Raw genomic sequence first — 22,257 nt, forward strand, 5'->3', positions numbered from 1 at the left:
ATAGATTTTGAACTGTGTCAGATCTAATAACATTATTCACTTCAGGGCTAAGATCATAATAAGTGGTTAATAAGTTCTAATGATTATTAGTTGATGGAAAAGCCACTTCCCAAAAACCCACAGTCCAGAAATTTCACTGGTGGTTTTGAGGTGCAAGTGAGGGTAAGCCATTTGTGTGCTCTGTTTTGAGGAAATGGTAAGTCCCTCATTTGGGAAAAGACTAATGTGAGAGAAAATGTCTGGTCTACTTTGACTTAAAATCTGATCAGTATAGAAGGGGGGGGGGGTGTATGTGTGTGTGTGTATATGCATGCATGCGCACCTTAATGCAGTTTAACACAGGAATTCCTGATTCTCCACATTACTGAAAGTTCACATTATAGTTAGTATTCATGCCACGTTTGCCATATGCATATGCCCCACAGTTTCCTTCAACATCATGTTATGAGATATCCATACAGCCAGGTGTTACTGGAAGAACTTTCCCAAATTCTGCCATCTGGCTCTATTCAGCACTCCTAGTTGAAGCACATGTTCTGGTATATTTACCTGCAGCATGATCTCATAATAATAATAATGATGGTATTTGTTAAGCTCTTACTATAATAATGTTGGTATTTGTTAAGCGCTTACTTTGTGCCAAGCACTGTTCTAAACCCTGGAGTAGATACAAGGTAATCAGGTTGTCTCATATAGGGCTCACTGTCTTAATCCTCATTTTACAGATGAGGTAACTGAGGCATAGAGAAGTGAAGTGACTTGCCCAAAGTCACACAGCTAAGTGGAGGAGCTGGGGTAAGAGCCCATGACCTCTGACTCCCAAGCCTGTGCTCTTTTCACTAAGCCACACTGCTTTTCTAGAAGGGCAACCTGTGACGACTATGGACTCCATCAATGGTGACTCTGGGGTAGAAACTGGATTTTTTTTGTTTGGGGAGGAATTTTAAAATCATTTTCAAGGTCTTATACCTACATAAGAGTATCATCTGGATAAATGAGATTTTTGAAGTACACTGATTGCCTTCACATGCCAAAAAATAATTGTACTTCATTTCTTTCCCAACTTGCTGATTTCATCGTTTTAAACTCCATCATATTGGTTTATTGTGATTTGATTTTTACACACTGATTATTGCTCCTAGTTCTCATACCCTTCATAAAATTATGGGGTAAATTACAATATTGCTTACTGGCATTAACATCTTTATTAGTTTCTCTCTCTGAGGATATAAGTTCAATATGCTGGTTGGTAGTTAGCAGTTTTTCAATGTTTGTAGAACCACATTGATTTTTTTCTTTTCTAAAAGCTTCTCTAGAACTCTGAAAAAAATGCTAGTCCATCGAGAATTCATTTAATTCCCAGGTGGTACAGGTGCATGTCAGACAGACCTGTTTGGTGGTGCTAAGAGAACAAGCTGAGTATCTATTTCTCCTACTGTCTTTTTTATTAAAGAAAATCACATTTATATTATTAGAATCTGTGCCATTGGTCCTTATTCCTCACACTAAAGTGTTTTTCATAATCTTTTCTAGGGTTGTTCTATTCTCCCTAATTCATTTCATTTATCTAGTTTTTTTGATGTTAGTATAAACCTTTTTTTTCTACTGTTCATGTCATAGTCTTTTTGTCTTTTGCACTTTTTATGCTGTTCTTTCATTGGCTGCAACTCTTGTTCCAACCCTCTTTTTTGTTTTTCTTTCAAGTCTTGGTTGAATCTAAAATAGGGTATGATCAAGATCTTTAGACTGTAAGCTTGTTGTGGAATGTGTCTGTTTATTGTTATATTGTACTCTCCCAAGCACTTAGTACAGTGTTTACAGTAACTGCTTAATAAATTTGATTAAATTTGGGTTGTAAATGGTATTTTAATTTTCCCAAAGAGCCAGGCAAAGTCCGGAGGAGCAGCATGACCAAGTGGGTAGATCATGGGCCTGGGAGTCAGAAACCCTGAGTTCTAATGCCAGCTTCAACACTTGCCTGCTGTGTAATCTTAGGCACATTACTTTCCTTCTCTGTCCCTTGATTACCTCATCTGTAAAATGGGGATTAATACTGTGAGACTGTGTCCATCCTGTTTGGCTTCTACCGAACCTAGTGCTTAGTACAGTGTGTGGCACATAATAAGTGCTTAACAAATGTCATTAAAAAAAAAAAGCCAAAACATTTCTCTAAGGATCGATTCTCCTCCTGGGATTTCCACTCCTATGGCTTCCAAGTTCATTCAATTGTATTTATTGAGCACTTACTATGTGCAGAGCACTGTACTCTACCCATTTCTTCCTTCCCTACTCCCACACACTTCCCAGCTACATTTCTTTTCATTGCTGTTGACCAGCCAATGAGCCAGTCAGTCACATTTATTGAACATTTACTGTGTGCATTCATTCAGTCATATTTATTGAGCACTTGCTGTGTGTAGAGCACGGTACTAAGTATTTGGAAGATTACAATATAACAATAAACAGACACGTTCTCTGCCCACAGTGAACTTAGAGGGGGAGACAAATAAATTAGAGATATGTATATAAATGCTGTGAGGCTGGGGGCGGGGGGGAATGAATAAAGGGAGCAAGTCAGGGTGACACAGAAGTGAGTAGGAGAAGAGGAAAAGGGGGCTTAGGGAAGGCCTCTTGGAGGAGATGTGCCTTCAGTGAAACTTTGAAGGAGGGGAGAGTAATTGTCGGATTTGAGAAGACAGGGTGTTCCACATCAGAAGCAGGACATGGGTGAAGGGGTCAGCGGCGAGATAGATAAGATCAAGGTACAGTGAGAAGGTTAGCATTAGAGGAGCAAAGTGTGCAGGATGGGTTGTAGAAGGAGAGTATTGAGGTGAGGTGGAAGGGGCAAGGTGACTGAGTGGTTTAAAGTCAATGGTGAGAAATTTTTGTTTGATACAGAGATGGAAGGGTAACCACCTGGAGTTTTTTGAGGAGTAGGGAACCATGTCTTGAACATTTTCCTAGAAATATGATCTGGGCAGCAGGGTGAAATATGGTTTGAAGTGGGGAGAGACAGGTGGCTGGGAGGTCAGCCAGGAGGCTGATAGAGTAATCGAGGCAGAAGAGGATAAGTGATTGTATTAATGTGGTAGCAGTTTGGATGGAGTTGAAAAGATGGACTTTAGTGGTGGACTGAAGTGGTGAAGGTGGAACAAACAGGATTTAGTAATGGATTGAATATGTGGATTGAAAGAGAGAGGAAGACAGGAAGGATGGTGGTAATGGGAAAGTTAGAGAGAGGATAGGGTTTGGGAGGGAAGATAAAGATAGTGCAGAGCACAGTACTTCAATGCTTGGAAGAGTACAATAATGTATTTATAATTTGTAATTTATTTACATTAATGTCCATCTCTCCCTATAGACTGTAAGGTCGTTGTGGGCAGGGTATGCGTCTGTTATATTGTTGTACTCGCTCAAGTGCTTAGTACAGTGCTCTGCACACAGTAAGCACTCAAATATGACTGACTACACTATAACAGGTGGGGAATGGTGGCATCACTAACATTCCATATCCTGAATTCTGCTCCTTAGGGAATTGTTGGGAATTGAGTAATTGTCCTTCCCCAGAACAGCACCCAGGCAGTCTGAAGAGCAGTTGACTTGGTTCATTTGAATTGTGCCCTGAGCTTCCCAGAAACTTTTTCCTGCTGCCTCTGTTCCCCTAAATTTTCTTTATACAGCTTGGAAATTCACAACTCCCATAGCAGACAAGCAGGGCCCTAATGGTGCTTCACATACAGCTTCTGGACTATCAGGCAATCAATCAGTGGTATTTATTGAGCACTTACTGTGAGCAGAGCATTGTACTAAGTGCTGGGGAAAGTATAATACACAAGTTGGTAGATGCAATCCCTGCCCACAAGGAGATTACAAGGAAAGGCAGATATTAAAATAGATCATGGATAGGGAAAATAGTAGCATATAAGTATTGTGGGCCTGGGGTGAGTACATGTCATGCTACTAATGTCACCCACTTTTTGTGGGGCATGAAAGCCTTCTCCCATCCCTCCTGCATCATGGCTCAATCCAACCCAGACTGATAGCAGTGTTCAACACACCAGCCTGATCATGGGTTGCAGAATGGTTATTTGTGACCCATAACTTCATTTAAGGTGCTACCCCTGACCTTCCACCTCTTGTTTTATGGCCTAGTGGCAAGAACACGGGCTTGGGAGTCATAGGTTGTGGGTTCTAATCTCTGCTCCGCCACTTGTCTGCAATGTGACCTTGGGCAAGTCACTAATTTCTCTGTGCCTCAGTTTCCTCTCTGTAAAATGGAGATTAAAATTGTGAGCCCCACTTGGGACAACCTTACTACTTTGGGTTTAACCCAGCTTTTAGAACAGTGCTTGGCACATAGTAAACCCTTAACAAGTACCATAATTATTATTATTAATTCATGGCCAAGTTAAAGGACCAGATGGTGGGGCAGTAGGATGATCCCTGGATATCAAGAAGCTTGTCAAGAGCCTTGCTTAGGCCATCTTTAGTCTTGGATGATGACCCGGTGGCTTGCATTTCCTTCCCTTGGGCTTGTATTCTTTGCCTTATTTAGTGTCTCCCAGGCTTTCCTTCAAAATGTTGTTATTTTATGCTCCCACTCCTATGCTCACAGTTCCTAGTTCTCTTCATTCCTCCAAATGTGGTTCTTTAAAGAATGCTACATCATGTCTGCTCATCGATCTTTGGTAATTATCAAGTGCTTACTGGATGCAAAGCACTGTATTAAGCACTTGGGAGAGTACAATAGAGTAAGACATGATCCCTACCTTCATGTGGGGGAGGCAGACATTTAAAATAAATTACAGGTAGAAAAAGCAACCAAGTCTAAAGATGTGTACATGTGTTGTAAGAGTGGGGTGAATAAGAGTTAAAGGGGTTATGGACTCAAGTGCATGGATGATGCAGCAGGGATGGATAATAAACTGGGGAGATGAGAGCTTAGAATGGAGCTGAGAAATTTTCTCTTCTGGGAACTTCATTACTCACAGTATCGAGTCAGTCAAAGAAGCAGCGTGACTTAGTGAAAAGACCACAGGCTTGAGAGTAAAAGGTCCTGAGTTCTAATCCAGGCTCTGCCACTTGTCAGCGGTATGACTTTGGGCAAATCACTTAACTTCTCTGTGCCTCGGTTACCTCATCTATAAAATGGGGATGAAGAATGTGAGCCCCACGTGGGACAACCTGATAACCTTGTTTCTATTTCAGTGCTTAGAACAGTGATTGTCCCATAGTAAGTGCTTAACAAATACTATCATCATCATCAAATGTTTTTATTTAGTACTTACTGTGTATAGGACACTGTACTAAGCGCTTTGGAGAGTGCAATATAACAGATCCAGTTCTTACACGCAATGAGCTTACAGTCTAGAGTGGGAGATGGACATAGAAATAAATTACTTAGAATTCATATGTAACAATATAGTAATATGTAACAAGCTCCAGAGTTGAGTAGCCTCTGGTCTTTCAATTCCAGTCACTCTGAGAAGTTTCTGGTGTTGTAACGTAGCTTCCTGAACTTGAGGCTCAAGAGATGCCCAAATTCCTTTAACACATGTGTACTCACTAAAGTTGAGGCTCTTTCGTGGGCCCTGGCTTACTAGATTGGCTTAACTCCACTTGAACCCATTTTATTTCATCAGTCAATGCATGATATTTGAAGGCTTACTCTATGCAGAGCACTGTACTCAGTACTTGGGAAAATCAAGGGAGTTAGTAGACCTGATGCCTGTCTACTTGCAATCTAACTGGGGAAAAACCACCTTAGGAAAATAGAGGATCTAAAGAGAAGTAAAGTGATCATATTGCTGACTACTCACATGGGATGGATGGGGCTGTTAGGGGAGGAGTGGGGGGTCAGAGAGATGGAGAGTGACTGAGAAGGAAAGGGACAGATGAAGAGAGAGACAGATGGAGACAGGAAAGAGAAGAAAGTGCTGTACTTGCATCTACTCGGACTCTTCTCTGTGAATTTGAAAACAAGGCTGGTTCCCTAGAGTAGCTGGTGCCTGTAGTAGAAAGCAGTCAAAAACAAAATCCCCGATCCCTTTCCTGCTAAAGCAGGCGATATCTTTTAGAAAATTCATTTTTTTTTCTATGGGACCTTCAGTAATTCTACACCATGAGACACTGCAGAATTTGGGTAATGGGATTTTTGGCAATCAGAGTAGGCAAAGTCCAAATTCTTTTTCATCCTAAACTTGTAAATTGAAGTTGCTGGAAGTTTCAATTAGATTTGACAGTGACTGATTGAATACTGAGAGAAGCTTTAGCATCTCAATGTGGAATTTCACCACAGGGACTGGGAGTTTCAATACTAGTACCGGCACTGAGCAAATGTTGCCACTTCTCTGCAGTGGAGGGATGGGAATTTTGAGACTCCTACCTCCTAGGATTTCAGGAGGTTAGTCTTGTTATGCAAGGCAGTGAAAATATGGTAACCATCATATCTCCCTGAAGAGGTGTCAGAGGTAATTTTTGAATCTACTTAGCTATATATGACCAAGGAACTCTGACTTGGGACTCAGTTCTTTGGAGAATTTCCTTTCAAATGGAAGTTGAGGACAAAAACAAATTAACAAATGTACTTGTTTCAGGCTGTTACACAGTTAGAATTTTTGGGTGAGCTCCACCAAGAGCCTTGCTCCAATTCTGTCGCTGGTTAATTTTTTCTATTTTCAAATCCTCCATCGGCTTTCTACAGAAAAGCATAATTCATAAAGTGAGCTAGAGATGTACAGTATTTCTTGCTTTGCCTTCATGCCATGTTTGATTAATGCTCTTGGGTTCTATGTGAGATGTTAACATTCACAAGTTATTTACTCAGTAAACTGTTATTGATGTGAGTGAGCCTTGCTCTTCCTGAAAGTTTTTCATTTTTTTTTTTTTTGAAGCTTGTGGTGTATTTTACTATTCCTCATTACTTCTTCTACCCTTAAGGTGGACCCTGAGATTTGTGAATAGCGGACCACCAACCACCAATAATGTTTTGTGATATGCTTAACCCAGTGATGGTGCACAGAACATTTTACGTAAGTCCACCCAAACCTACAGCATTTTTCTGTGGAATTTCTGACCGCTCTTCCCCTTCCCAGCTCATTCCAGAGATTTTGTGTTCCCAGCTCTCCCTCAACACAAAAGTCACTTCTGGGTCACAAGACTAGGCAGTAGGAGCTACATTGGGGGAAGGGTATTAAATTTAGGACATAAAGGGGTTCAGTGCCAAATCAGTATTGGAGGGGGGCAGACCAACTAAAACAAGATGGATGGTCACCCTAGAACCCCCCTTCTCTTCCCTCCCTCCTCCCCCACCCCTCCCCCACTCCCTTCCATGCATTTGGTGTGATTGAGGTTGTCACTGAACAGTCATATATTCACAGAATAGGACCCTGGAAGAGGCTTTGAGGAGTTTTCTTGTTCAAGGAGATACAACCATTTAGATGCTGCTCTTTTTTCCTTGTCAGTAGTTGGCCAGACTTTTCTTGGCCATTGAGAACTCAGCAGATATTCTAAGCCTGCCTGATAGCACCTTCATTCCTGGGTCTGGCCTAGGTGTTAAATGGGGTGCTTGATGAGCAGTCAGTGTAGCTCCAGGAATTCTGCTCATGTTGGACAATTGCCTAATCCAATCTATCAGTGGTTGTATTGAGTGCTTACTAAGTGTAGATCACTGAACTGAGCATTTGGGAGAGTACAATACAGCAGAATTTGCAGTCACGTTCCCTGCCCATAACGAGTTGACAGCCTAGAAAATCCATTCAGTCTCTGATACTCAAGGCTTCCCACCAGAATAAGTGTCTATTTTCTCAATTAGTGGTATTCATTGAGCACTCTGCGCTAAGCATGGAAAGATCTAATTTGTTGTTTGAAAATATGTGGTGTAGTGGTCAGGTAACAGTGTTGGGGTGTCCTTAGTACTCACTGATGGTGAAATTTTTGTGTGGTTAGAAGGATCAAGGCACTGACCTGAAAGCATTTACTTCCTTTGCTCCCTTCTATTTCACCACACTGATTTCCTACTACAACCCAGCACATTCATTTTGCTCTTCTAACACGAACCTACTCACTATACTTTGATCTCCTCTATCTTGTCATTGATCTGTCTTGCTCTTGTCCTGCTTCTGGCCTGGAGCTTTCTCCCCCTTCAATCTAATGAGAGAGGAAGGTACATAAAGCCGTATTCGTTTACATAATTGCCTTTACTGCATAATTTCTCCATCCCAAATTTTGAGGAGGAAAGAAAAGGACACACAGAAATCTTGTCCTTTGATTTACATAACTGTAAGTAGTGAGAGCCAAATGCACTAGACTAGGAAGAGGAGAAGGGTCAGAATTCAATTAAGCAGCAGACACAGGTTCTTATAGGGAATGGGAAATTGCTTCTGTGAAACTAGGCAGAGGAAGAATAGGAGAAAGGGATGGGGGTGGGGGGAGAGGGAGGGTTTATTCACTGAGTGCTTATTTTATGCCACACTTCCCAGCTTCTATTGCAGTATCAAGTGTCCTCTTACCTTTCTCTTCCTCTCCCTTCCTTTCTTCCTCCTCTTGTTTCTCTTCCTTTTCTGTCTTGCTCTTCTTATTGCTAGATTAGTTCTTACATGCTCTTGTATGATAACCCTGCTCCTGTTTTCAAGTTACAAAAAACTATGCAAAACAGTGGGGCACTTAGGGGCATAAATAGAGCAATTTACAGATAGGAAGAAGTGCTTAAAAGGCAAATGGATATGTACAAAAATGCTACGTAAGGTTGAAGGCAAGCAGTGCTGATGTCAGGCAAAAGCACTGAAGTCATAGCTGCAAGGATTTGACTGGGGAGAAGAAAACTTCCTAGAGTAGAGAGGTTTTTAGAAAGGTTTGAAGATAGCAGAACTGTGTTCTATTGGATTTGAAGCAGCAAGGATTTCTAGAATGGACAAAGGGCATGAGCCAAGGGTTGGAAATTCAGGAATAAGGAAGGCATAGGGAAAATATGAGATTGGAAGGAACAGAGAGCATAAACTGAGGTTTAGTAGGACAAGAGCAGATAGATAAGAGGAAGAAAGCCAATGATTGAGTTTCTGTTTACAAAGACAAATGAGTAAATGTTAGAGGTTTTTGAGGAAATGAGAGATGTGTGTGGAATGATTTTTTAGAAAGATGATCTAAACAGTAGTTTGAAGTAAATGATGGGAAAAGGGAGCAGCCAGAAGCAAGGTAAGCAGTGAGGAAGCTGACTCCTTAGTCTTCAAAAACCCCTTACCATTCTGTTGATATGGATACTCTGTCTCCTTCTGGAACCACACAGACTCCAGAAAGCAAAGGGCCACCTGACTTGACTCATTACCCTGGGCCAGTGCTTTGCCTCTCTCTTGTCTGTGGAGCAAGATTGTCATGGACTACTTCCCAGAGCATTTTACACCTCCCTCCCCAATAACTGAGTGAATGATTGCATTAATTCTACTGTTCCAGTATTGGACAGCTGCTAGCCTGGTTGACCTGGTTCAGATCTGGAACCCTCTTGGTGGGATCAAGAGTGATCCAGGTCTGCACAGTGCTCACTGTGGTCAGGGAACACATCTGCTAATTCTGTTGTATTGTACTCTCCTAAGAGCTTAATACAGTGCTCTGTACATACTAAGTGCTCAGTAAATAACAGTAATAATTATGATATTTAAGTACTTACTATGTGCCAAGCACTGTTCTAAGCATTGACCATCAGTGATATGATAGCTGGGGATGTGGGAAAGAAGGGAAGGAGGAAGATTTCTTTGAGTAGACTGAGTGTGGAGAAAGGTGACTTTACCTGTTTCAGATTGCTCTTAGCACTGATTTACTTTAGGAATCTGGGCTAGACATCATCTATCAAACTCCAGTTGTCATCCCTAGGCACCATAATGACAAAACATTTTCTCTGTGAAAATAAGTCTTAGAATGCAAAATGACTAAGAAAGGTGACATCCAGGATACAATTTAATTTGTACAAAAAAAATTAGTCAAGCACAATACTTCAGATTTGATTTGCATTGTCTAATTCCAAACTCAGATGCCATTTTCTGTGTCAGGAGTCACAGGGACCAAAAAATGGAAAATTCCTGCCACTTGACAGGTTTTTCAAGGGTTTCTTCCTCCTGACTTCAAAATCCATTTTTAGTATCTTAGACTCCACTCAGCAGGAGTTCTCCACTTGAATCAACTCTGTAGGGAAGCAGGCCTTCTAAGTGTTTGGTATTAGACTGAATTTATATGAAGAATATCAGTAATTATAGGTTGTTCTATATGCATTCAACTCAGTAAATGTTCTGGTAACATTAACTTTTGAATATTTACATTCACAGCCTTCAGGACTAAAAGAGATGATGCAGGAAGAAAAAATATGATCTAAGAGTATTATCGCATTCAAATAGGCAAGAAAAAGTACCAAAAAATATCACTACATATGATGAAAAGAATTTTTCACCATTACAAAATACAAAAACAGAGTATCAATCAATATTTGATAAACAAAGTTTAATTTTTCAAACTTTGGGAAAGAAGCCAGAAGGATGATGGCATACTGATTGAGGATCACCTCTAGGGCATAACAAATTATAACAAGTCTCTAAAATGTTAAAGAAAAATAGATGAAAGCATTGAGATTTTTCTTTTTATAAAGAATGATCCATTTTAAATCTTTTTTAACACTGGGATTGCAATTATAAAATGTATTAAGTCAGAGCAACAAGATAATGCATTTAATTTGCAGTAGAAAAGGCATAGACCCTCAAAACCAATTGCGTAGGTCAAAAACATCTAATAGAGAACTTAGGTTTTATCCAGTTTAGCCTATATTCTACTTCCTTGCAGAGTTTCTTTTAAAGTAGTTAACCTCCCCAAAATCCTATAAAAATATAATTTACAAAAGTTAAGCCTATCTTGGATAGAAAATGCTAATATAAATTTAGTTCAATTTACAAATTCATCCTAACTCTGCCAGATTGACAAATTGATTTAACCCATTTGAGGGATGAATAGGATTTTACTGTCAGTGGCATCATCTTTGAAACAGGACAAGCATGTTTGTATTCGTTTGTGTGTGTGTGTGTGACTGAAACAACACTTGTTATGAACTGTAAATGCGTTCTAAACGTTAAAACAAATCCTAAAGGTAAGTGTTGAGTTCTACCTGCATTAGAGAAGCAGCATGGCCTAGTGGACTTAGCACAAGCCTGTAAGTCAGAAGAACCTGAGGTCCGATTCTCGCTCTGCCACTTGTCTGCTGTGTGACCTTGGGCAAGTCACTTAAACTTCTCCAGGCCTCAGTTACCTCATTTGTAAAAACAGGGATTAAGATATGGGACATGGACATGGACCTTCCTCAGCACTTAGTATAATGCCTAGCACAGCGTAAGCACTTACATACCATAAAATTAGACAGATTCCCCCAATTACATATTAACTCCTGCATCTTAATTTTACTGAAGATTTGAGAAGACATACTGTCATTTAGCTCTCCTTAAGGGCAGAAGATATCTATATATGTATAACTATAAATACACACACATATATCTGAGATATATAATATACATATTTTAAAAATAGTATTTAAGTACTTATGTGTCAGGCACTGTACTAAGTGCTAGGGTTATCAAAAGGAATATATATTTGCCCACAATCCTCTCCTTTCTCTGCCTCCATGTCTCACTCCATTCCCCTTCTGCTCCCTGAAGCCCTAGGGTGAGGTATGTGCTGCCTTTCATTCATTACCGTGTATCTGCACAGAAGACTGTTAGAGTGTAATTGCTAGGCCCACTGGGGTTTGGAGAAGCTCCAAAACCAGCTTCAACTCTGTAGAATCACTCGGGCTACAGCAGCAACCTGGCAGACACTCAGCATGTAGGTTAGGAAGAGCCAAAAAGGACTGAATGCACTCAGTGCTCCTGAAAAGCAAGAGTTGTGTTCTTGTGACACCTCTTGTACAGGAAAACTCACATTGCAGTTCCCACCCTTCCGCCACCATGTGCATGTGTTCACACAGCGGTTCTTTGGATAAAGTGGCATGCTGAGGCCAAACAGGCTTATGTTGTTGGAAGAATGTTCCCTAATTCCCTAATCTAATTCTAGCCAAAACACATATTAGAAGCCTGGGCTATGGCAGAACTGAGTGTATTGCTATAAAATTGTGGTTGGAAATGGAACTCTGGGAGTGTGTCTTCTAATTGTGAGGATAAAGCCACAGAGAAATGGTGCCCTAGATGTGTATCTTCTTGGCCAACCTATTTTGCACTTTTCAAAAGCAATTTGCCAATCAGTTTGGAAAAGATTTCTGACATGGTTGCCAACTAAACATGGAATATGTTTTAGGTTTTGGGGCTGCCTTAACCAGACATGCATAGTTGAGGAAAAAGAACTTGTTTAATATGGTTTGTTAAGTGAATGAGACAGAGCTTTAAAAAGGAAACTTTCTTCTCTGCCTCATTTGGTTAAGAAAAGCTTCCAAGGTTGTGTAGTTTAACTTTTTCCATTAACCTTAAAAGTAAATGTGTATGAGTTTTCACATACATTTATTCTTTGAAAATAGTTTTGGGATGCGTTCATAATGTGATAGAATGTTAACTCCAATCTCCTTCAAGAATCAGTCAGTACCAAACTCTGCAAAAAAGTAGAAGAGCAGCATGGCATAGTGGAGAGACCATGGGCCTAGGAGCCAGAAGGTCTTGGGTTCTAATCCCTGTTCTGCCACTTGTCTGCTGTGTGGCATTGAGCAAGTTACTTTGCTACTCTGTGCCTCAGGTACCTCATCTGTAAAATGGGAATTAAGACTGTGAACCCTATGTGGGGCAGGGACTGTGTTAAACCCTTTTTGCTTCTATCCACCTCAGTGCTTAGTACAGTGCCTGGCACATAGTAAGCGCTAAACAAATGCCACTATTATTATTGTTAATATTATTAATGAGCATGGGCAACACTGCATAAAGGTGCAGGTGTGAAATGCTGCCTTGAAATTAAATGTTGTAAAAAGAATAACTCTAATTGAAAATTCAAGCAAAACAGTAGTACTATGTAGCAGAAAGCCTTTTTTACAGTTGCTATGAAAGTGGTTGGAGAACACCCGGAGATTCCCACCAGACACCCCTTCCCCCGACTCCATCCACCACCATTTGAATTTTTAATGTCTTAGAAAACAGTGGAAAGCAATTTAAGCCTACACAACACTTATTTAAATTGGAATAGAACTTTTCAAAGTCAATCCAGTTTTGTCAAGGTAAATATTTCTCTTGGGCAATTTAGAGGAACTTTTATCTCAGAATTTCAGCTCTCTTCTCATCCTCTTTACTCTCCTTTTAATATTTATTATTACGAAACCAAAATACAGTAGAAAAGTTATTTTGGTTTGTGAGTGTAACTTTCCTCCAGTGAGTTGATATTAGCTTTGCCTTAGCAATATAAACAAGACTTGTTTTACTGAAGAATTTTTCTCCCCACCCACCCCATCAGTGTCCTGATTTCTTGCGACGGTACCAGCTGGTGTATTAAATGCTACCAATTCACTGGAACTTTCATTCTGCCTCAGATTTTGGCTATGCACTTTCAAATTCTGTAATTGGAAATATTTGGGGACATTTTTTCATTCTTCTTTTGTCTGTTTCTTTTGCCTTTTCCTTCTCTAGCAGTCACCATCCCGTGCTTCTAACAGGTCACCATCATAAACCCTGAAGGAAGAACTTTCTAGAGTCAGCCTTCTGCCCCAAGAACTTAATTTGAGCAGAGTAGTGCAGGGCTTGCAGCTCATGGTTGAGAATTAAGAGTCCTGGGTTCCTTCAGTCCTGCTGTGCTTCTGACTGTGGGCCTCGGGCTGCTTTGTTTTGTTTTACTTTTTCTTGTATCCTCAGAGACACCTTTTACTCTTGTGAAGCTATATACCTCATCAGACTCACTGAGAATGGTCCTTAACATCCCCAGCCTCCTGACCAAAATAGCCCATGGAGACAAAAATATTGCCTTGCATTGGAAGGTGGTTTTGTCTAAATTGATGATGAAGATACTTCAGTTAATCACCTTTTGGAGAGGAGAAAAGTGAAGAAAGAGGTAGAACTGGTTTCCCATGGGAGTGAGGTAAGGAGAGTGCTGGAAATGTTCTCCATCAGGAGCAACATTACCAAACAGAAGCAGCATGGCATAGTGGATAGAGCACAGGCCTGGGAGTCAGAATGTCATGGGTTCTAATCCTGACCACCACTGCTGTGACCTTGGGCAAGTCACTTCACTTCTCATGCCTCAGTTACCTCATCTGCATAATGGGGATTGAGACTGTGAGCCCCAAGTGGGCAGGGACTGTGACCTACCCTATTTACTTGTACCCACTCCAGTGCTTAGTACAGTGCCTGGCACATAGTAAGCACTTAACATATACCACAATTACTATTATTATTATTACCATGCTGCAGGAAATGCTATGCCCCATTTTTTTTTAGCTGAAATCTTATGTCAATCAACCAGTGACATTTATTGAACACTTAAGTGCAAAAGGCATTGTATTAAGTACCTAGACAAGTACATTATCAATCAATGGTATTTATTGAATGCTTACTGTGTGCTGTATTAAGCACTTGGGAGAGTACAATACAACAGAGTTGGTATATACGTTCCCTGTCCACAGCAAGCTTATAGTTTAGTGAGGGAGATAGACATTAATATAAGTGCATCATTAGAAGCAAGACATGATCTTTCCTTCAAGGAGTTTCATGGGACAAAGATTATTAAATAGTGGGAGCAGAAGGAAGGACAAGGATATGACAAGCAGCAGCATGGCATAGTGGATAAAGAGTGGGCATGTGAGTCAGAAGGTCATGAGTTCTAATCCAGATTCTGACACTTGTCTATTGTGTGACTCTGGGCAAGTCACTTCACTTTGCTGTGCTTCAGTTACCTCATCTGTAAAATGGAGATTGAGACTTTGAGCCCACATGGGACAGGGACTGTGTCCAACCCAACTGGCTTGTATCCATCCAGCGCTTAGTACAGTCCTTGGTGCATAAGTGCTTAACAAATACTATCATTATTATATTAAATGGATCAGAGGGAAATAGCTGAACAAATAATTGAAAACAGAGGTAAAAAAAATACATGCATGAACCTCGATGCTGAAGATAAGAGTAAAATACTCAAGTGCTAATTGTGGCTGTTGGATTGAGGTGATTGGGTGTTTCAAATGAATTGGGAAAGGCTTCTTGGAGGAGGTAGGAACTTTGAAGATGGAGAGAGCTGTAGTCGGCTGGATTTGGTGAGGAGGGAGTCATAGGCAGGACAGGCAGCTGTGTGTGAACAGGGGTTCAGAGGCAGGAGACACAAGAATGAGGTACAATTAGGTTATCTTGGGAGGAGTGAAGAAGGAGAGTTGGGGAATAATGAGTTTAAGGAATGGATATGCGAGATAGCCTCGAAGCCACTAAGAGCTTCTGTTTCATTTGGAGAGAGATGGGTGACAATTGGAAGTATTTGAGGAAAGGAAAGATGTGGGCTGAGTGATGCTCCAAGAAGATGATCTTTGCAGAAGCCTAGAGGAAAGGTTTGAGACTCTGGAATCATTTCAGCATGTCTACTAGCTCTAAAGTTTGAAGTTGTGCCTCTTTTTTGAGGTGTTTACAGAGCTCAAAGGTGGTTTACCTAGAAACCTGAAGATACAGTCAACTTTTCTTTCTGCTTTCTCCCCTCAAATGCTGATACAGTCCCCTGCCCCTGGTAGATAATAAATTTCAAATGCTCAGGACAATGTTCTGCACAGTGAGAGCTCAGTAAATATGATCCATTGATGTTACAGGGCCAGATGGCTGTTGGAGAGATGTTGGATTAAGGAGGTGAAAAAAGAGGTCCTATCAATGGAGCATTAGTTGAGTAGTTAGTCTCAGGGACTAGAATGTATTAAGTCTGTTATGAGTGGATAGGGCTCCTCAAAGACTTCCACTGATGGAAAAATCAGGAGTATCACATTTGACTTGTTCAGCTGTCACAGTCAGCAAAAGAGAGATGAATGTGATTGCTGACAAGAGACTCACTAATGGGGAGAATTGCTGAGCAGTCAGAAGAAAATGGATAGAAAAGAAATCAAGTGATCTCCCCCTAGCAGCCAAGCATAATACAATTAGCGTCAAATACCCTGAGGAGGAATCCATCTCCACCAAACCCCTCCCCTCACAATCAAATGTCTCATTTTCAAATACATACTCGAGGAACACATTTACCTGCCTCTACCCTCTTCTATTGCCAATTTCTTTGGGAATTTTGAATATGGGCCATTTTAGCTTCTTTTCCCCAGTGCCCCATGGCACCCTCCTTCCCCCCCAATTCCGGCCCCCCCACCCCCCTCTCCCTTGATGACTGATTGATTTCCACTTCATCAGTGTACATTAAATTGGTTATTGCTTTCACTCAACCGTATTAAGTGTTTACTGTGTGCAGAGCACTGTATTAAGCACTTGAAAGACTGTAATGCAACTGAGTTAATAGACATGATCCATCACTTGCCTGATCTGTGACTTAGGCAAGTCACTGAACTTCTCTGTGCCTCGGGATTCTCTCTCCTACTTATACTGAGTACCCCATGTTGGACCTGATTATCTTTTATAGAGCTTGGCACACTGTAAGTGCTAAGCTACTACAGTTATTATTGCTATTATTATGATCCCGGTCCACAAGGAACAGCGTTTTTTTCACTTTTTACTCGCTGATTTGACTGCCTTAAACTGCAGCTGGCTCCATAAAGGACCAGCATTCTTCAGGCTCCTGAATGCAATTTAATCCATTTATTTTGAGTTGTAAACTTTACTGCCTTTCTTTTAAAAACTTCACACATAGCTAAATTTTTCCCTTTCCTCTACATCCAAACTGCCACCACACTGATCCAAGCACTTAACCTCTCCCACTTTGACTAATGCATCTGCCTTCTTGCTGACCTCCCTGCCTCCTGTCCCTCCCCACTCTGGTCCATACTTCACTCTGCTACACAGACCTTTTTCTACAAAAAGTTCAGTCCATGTATCTCCACACCTCAAGAATGTCCAGTGACTGTCCATCCCCCTCTGCATGAGAAACTCCTTACCATCCATCTTCTTTAAAGCACTCCTTCTGACCTTACCTGACTGATCTCCTACTACAGCCCAGCCCACACACTTCACTCCTCTAGTGCCAGCTTTCTCACTGTGCATTAGTCTAACTAATTAGTCTAACCTGTTACTGACTTCTTTCCCACATCCTCCCCCGATATCCTGGATCTCCCTCCTCCTGCATGTAAGCCAGACCCCCACTCTCTCCACCTTCAAAACTTTAAAGGCAGGATATGTGTCTGTTTGTTGTTGTAATAATAATGTTGGTATTTGTTAAGCACTTACTATGTGCAGAGCACTGTTCTAAGCGCTGGGGTAGACACAAGGGAATCAGGTTGTCCCACATGGGGCTCACAGTCTTAATCCCCATTTTACAGATGAGGTAACTAAGGCACAGAGAAGTTAAGTGACTTGCCCACAGTCACACAGCTGACAAGTGGCGGAGCAGGAATTCGAACCCATGACCTCTGACTCCAAAGCCCGTGCTCTTTCCACTGAGCCATGCTGCTTCTATTGTACTTTCCCAAGTGTTCTGCACACAGTAAGTGCCTAATAAATATGATTGAATGAATGAAGGTTACACCTCCTCCAAGAGGCCTTCTCTAACTAGGCCCTGCTTTTCCTGGCTCCCTCTCCCTTTTGCTTCATTTATGCACTTGGATCTGTGGCCTTTGGTCATTTGATATTCACACCACCCTCAACCTCATAGCATTTATGTAAATATCTTTACATTATATATTATAAATCATTTATTTATATTATCTGTCTCCTCACCCTCAGACTGTAAACTCGCTGTGGGAAGGGAACTTTTCTGCCAACTCTGTTCAATCAATTTATTTATTGAGCACTTCTGTGTACAAAGCACTGTACTAAGCACTTGGGAGAGTACAGTGTATCAAAGATGGTAGATATGTTCCCTGCCCTCAGCGAGCTTACAGTCTAGAGGACGAGCTGAGGGGTTGGAGGCCACATTTACTGAAGCAGAAAATACTTTGCTGCCTACCACCACAACACTAATCTCAGGATTTCAGAGCAGCTCTTGGTCGACTGGGAAGAGGAGGGGGAAAGGCCGGCGGATTCAAGAGCAGACAAGGTCAATGCAGAATTCTAGTGGTTAGCATTGGAAACAAAATACCATTTTTTATGGCTGCTCAGATACTTACAAAATTGAATTCCAGTGATGATGTACTATCAGGGACAAGCTGATTACCTTGTATCCTAGCCCAGCGCTTAGAAAACTGCTTGGCACATAGTAAGCGCTTAACAAATACCAACATTTTTATTATTATCAGATGTCATTTATGATTACTGTGGTATTTTACTCCCCTAAATTCTTAGTACAGTGCTCTGCACATAGTTAAGTACTCAATAAATACCAGTGATTTGACTGGGATAAGAAATGGTCCCACACTTCACTTCCAGAGTTGCTACTTACTGTGTATGCATGGTCTTTTTGCATGTATTGAGTAAATACATAAATCCATGGACTGCTTACTGTGTGCAGGGGACTGTACTAAGTGTTTTGGAAGCTGTTCAGTGTCCATTAGACTTAAATCTCAAGGGACAGGCAATCAAGTAATGATTCCCATGGAAAATTCTAATCTTTCAAGCAGCTTCTCCCTTAACTTGTTTAAGATCTGGCGTTCCCAAGAGTAAGAGTTATAAAACCTGGGTCGTGACTTGGCTGCCAGTGGAATTGGAGAATTATCTAGAACAAACACACTGCAGAACTCTCCCTGCTTCCTCCCTTTCCCTCTATATTCATCAAGCTTTAGATGGTTTCTAATAGAGAAGCAGCATGGCCTAGGATAACATATGGGCCTGGAAATCAAAAGGACCAGGGCTATAATCCTGTTCCACTACTTGTGTGATGTGTGACCTTGGGCAAGTCACTTCACTTCTCTGGGCCTCAGTTATCTCATCTGTAAAATGAGGATTAAGAATGTTAGCCCCATGTGGAACAGGGACTGTGTCCAACCTAATTTGCTCGTATCCACCCTGGCTTTAAATACGGTGCTTGGTCATTATAATTATTGTTATTCTAAATTTTCAAGAATTTCTATACTATGAAATGTGTCCTGTGTGCTTATGGACCAGTTAGACTGTAGAATCCCACAAGAACAAGCCGGGGCTGCTCCTCTACTATTGTCTAGTCTCTTCAGTAAATGGTATCTATCGAGCACTTACTATGTGCAGAGCACTATTAAGCATTTAGGAGAATACGACACAGCAGAATTTGCAGACATGTTCCCTACTGGTAACAAGTTTACAGTCTCTCGGGAAATACTTTGTTAGGAGAATGAGAGTGGAAGCAGAACTGGGAGCTAAGTGCTATAGGGGCAACAGAGGGATAAGTATCAAAATGCTTAGTGAGTACAGACTCAAGTGTGTAGGTGATACAGAAAGGAGGGGAAATAGAGTGGGGAAATGAGAGATTAGTCTTTGGAAAGCTTCCTGGAGGCATTAGGCTTTTATCAGTGCTGTGAAGATGGGTAGAGGGATAGTTTGCTGTATAGGAAATGGGAGGAAGTTCCAGCCAGGGAAGAGGATGTGAGCAAGGGGTTGATGGTGAGAGAAATAATATCAAAGCACAGAAATTTTTTTTAATTTTTTTATGGTATTGAAGTGCTTACTATGTTCCAGGCACTGTACTAAGCACTGATGTTGGTGTTGGAGAGTGAAATATGTGGGCTGGATTTTAGAGGGAGAAAAGGCAGGATAGGTAGGAGGGAGGAAAGCTGATTAAGAGTCTTAAAAACAATAGTGAGGATGTTGGTGTGGAGGTGGATGGGCAACCACTTGAGGAGTGTGGAGAGATGTGCAGAACATTTTTTAGAAAAATGATCAGGGCAGCAGAGTGGATAGTGAAGTGGAAAAGGGTAGAGGCTGGAAGCAGGGAGGTCAATGGCTCAAATACCATTGATGTGAGGGAAAATAATGAGGCACAGTGAGTAGGCTGGCTTGAAAGGAGAGAAGTAAAGGAGAGGAGCAAAAATAAATGGAGAAAGAGCTGATCAAATGACTTAAAGCTTTACGAGAGAGAGAACATTTAAGTGGTGATTGCATGATTGTACTAGTTGACATTCCCATATTTGGGAAGATTAACATTCCTACCTGGATTTGGTAAATGCTAAAGTTTCTCCTTCACAGTGTCCCCAAATGTGAATATTATATAGCAAGAACTGGAGCCAAAAGAACAGAGATTTTGCAGTAAAGAGGGAGGAATATAGCCGGAGGGAAGCTTACAGAAATCAGAGAAAACAAACTTGATACATTCCATGTTTAAAACTTCTACGTTTAGTGTAGTCTTCAGTCTCCCTTGCCTGGGGATCTGAACACTGTAGTTCCCCACCTAGAGACTTAGCAGATAAAGGCTCTACAAGTATCCAGATTCAAGCCAATTTGAGTAGGGTAAGAGAGTTTACCTCGTGGCAAAGGTATTTCCCCTTTAGAGTGAAGAAAAATAAGTAGCTCTAGGATCTGTGAGAGGCCCCACTAAGCCGTCTTTAAGTTTAGTGGCTACAGCATGAGATTGGGAGTCAAGACCATTATGCTCATTACGACTTTGCTCCTGGCCTGCTTTGTTATCTTGAGTGAGTGATTTAATCTCTCTATGCCTCAATTTTCCTCGCCCACAAAATGGATAAAATTCCTGACTTCTTCCTTTTAGACTGGGAGTACCTTGCAAGGGACTGGGACTCTGACTGGTCTGATAATCTGGTATAAGCTCCTTGAGGGCAGGGAACTTGTCTACCAACTCTGTTATATTTGTAAGAGCTTAGTACAGTGCTCTGCACACAGTAAGCACTCAAGAAATGTGATTAATAGATTGATTGCCCTGCTCTACCCCAGCATGTAGTACTGAGCTTAGCACATAATAAGCACTTAAAAATGCTGTAATGATAGTATTATTATTCTAAGAAATAGTCATCATGGTAGTACATATCCAGGGAAAGGATCTTTGGAGGGACTACTGTGGAAAAAGTCAGTAGAAGGTTTATTTTTTTACAAACAATTTCTTGGCTCTGAAATCAAAGCTGAGTGGAAAAAGACCTCACTTTTGGTCCAGTACTTTGTAGGTTTTGTTTGCAACCACTGACAAGGCAGATACTTTTCGAGATGTTCAATAAAGCCTGCTGGTGAGAATATCTGTGAGATTAGACCTTCACATCTGTGCCCAGTTGAACTCTGTGTCCAGTTTGTGCTTCTCAGCCAAATTATTCACTCAATCACATTTATTGAGGGCTTACTATGTGCAGAGCGCTGTACTAAGTGCTTGGGAGAGTACAATCGAACAGAATTAGCAGACATGTTCCCTGCCCATATAAGCTTACAATCTAGAGGACTCCCTTATTTTCTGTGTTTCAAGAAGGCTGTTTTTGGTAGAGCAGTTGTCATTCATTCAATCATTTATTGAGAGCTTACTGTGTGCAAAGCACTGTACTAAATGCTTGGGAGAGTACAGTATAACAACAGATGGGCACATTCCTGCCCACATAGTGCTCACAGTCTAGAGGGACTAGCTCACAGTCCGTCATGCAAGTAGTCACATGGCTGAGTACCCCACAGCCTGAAATAACTGATGTTCAGGTAGTAATAAAATAGGTAATCTGATTTTACTGTCAGTGCAGCCTGAATCAATCAATCAGTCATAATTATTGGGCACTTACTGTGTGCAGAGCACTGTACTGCTTGGGAGAGTATAACAGAGTTGGTAGATATGTTCCCTGCCCACAGCAGTCTAGAGAAATGAAGATCTGGCAGACATTGTTTCCCACTTCATGGTTTGCGTCCTTTGTTTTACTTTGCACTTTCCAGGACAGTATTTTGAGAATATTTACCTTACCAAATTAGATATAAGTTCTGGTTTATTAAATTCTTACACTGGGATATGGGGTCAGGAAATCTAGGAGCAATGTTTGTCAACACTGAACTCAATAGAGCTGCCCAGAATGACCATACTCTTTTGACCTCTGATACAGAGAAACTTAAATACAGTGAAATAAGGTACCTTTCTCATGTTCCTTGCCATGAATTTTGACCTGTAATAGAGAAACTACTTCAGATAGAGTTTTACACCCATTTTCAACACTTACCAGCTTCACTTACTTTGGAGTATATGTGAGCCAGTTTGTGCCTACGTAAACCTGAACAATCAGCAACTGTATTATGATAAGCAGTGTGGCTTAGTGGAAAGAGC

At 41.0% G+C, this 22,257-nt stretch overlaps 1 protein-coding gene across 3 annotated transcripts in view; it reads left to right on the plus strand.

The window, feature by feature from the left end:
* CSGALNACT1 (chondroitin sulfate N-acetylgalactosaminyltransferase 1) overlaps positions 1 to 22,257 on the plus strand; it is a 258,159-nt gene that overhangs the window by 66,202 nt on the left and 169,700 nt on the right. The window contains exon 1 of one of the 3 annotated variants that reach the window (XM_029066247.2): positions 6,948 to 7,031. The exons of the other annotated variants lie outside the window; for them this stretch is intronic. The gene's annotated coding sequence lies outside the window, so the exon portion shown is untranslated. Of the gene's footprint in view, positions 1 to 6,947; positions 7,032 to 22,257 lie in introns of those variants that run through there. 3 annotated transcript variants of the gene reach the window in all.

This window comes from Ornithorhynchus anatinus, chromosome 5 (assembly GCF_004115215.2).
Source record: "Ornithorhynchus anatinus isolate Pmale09 chromosome 5, mOrnAna1.pri.v4, whole genome shotgun sequence".
In the NCBI taxonomy this organism is placed as follows: Eukaryota; Metazoa; Chordata; class Mammalia; order Monotremata; family Ornithorhynchidae; genus Ornithorhynchus; species Ornithorhynchus anatinus.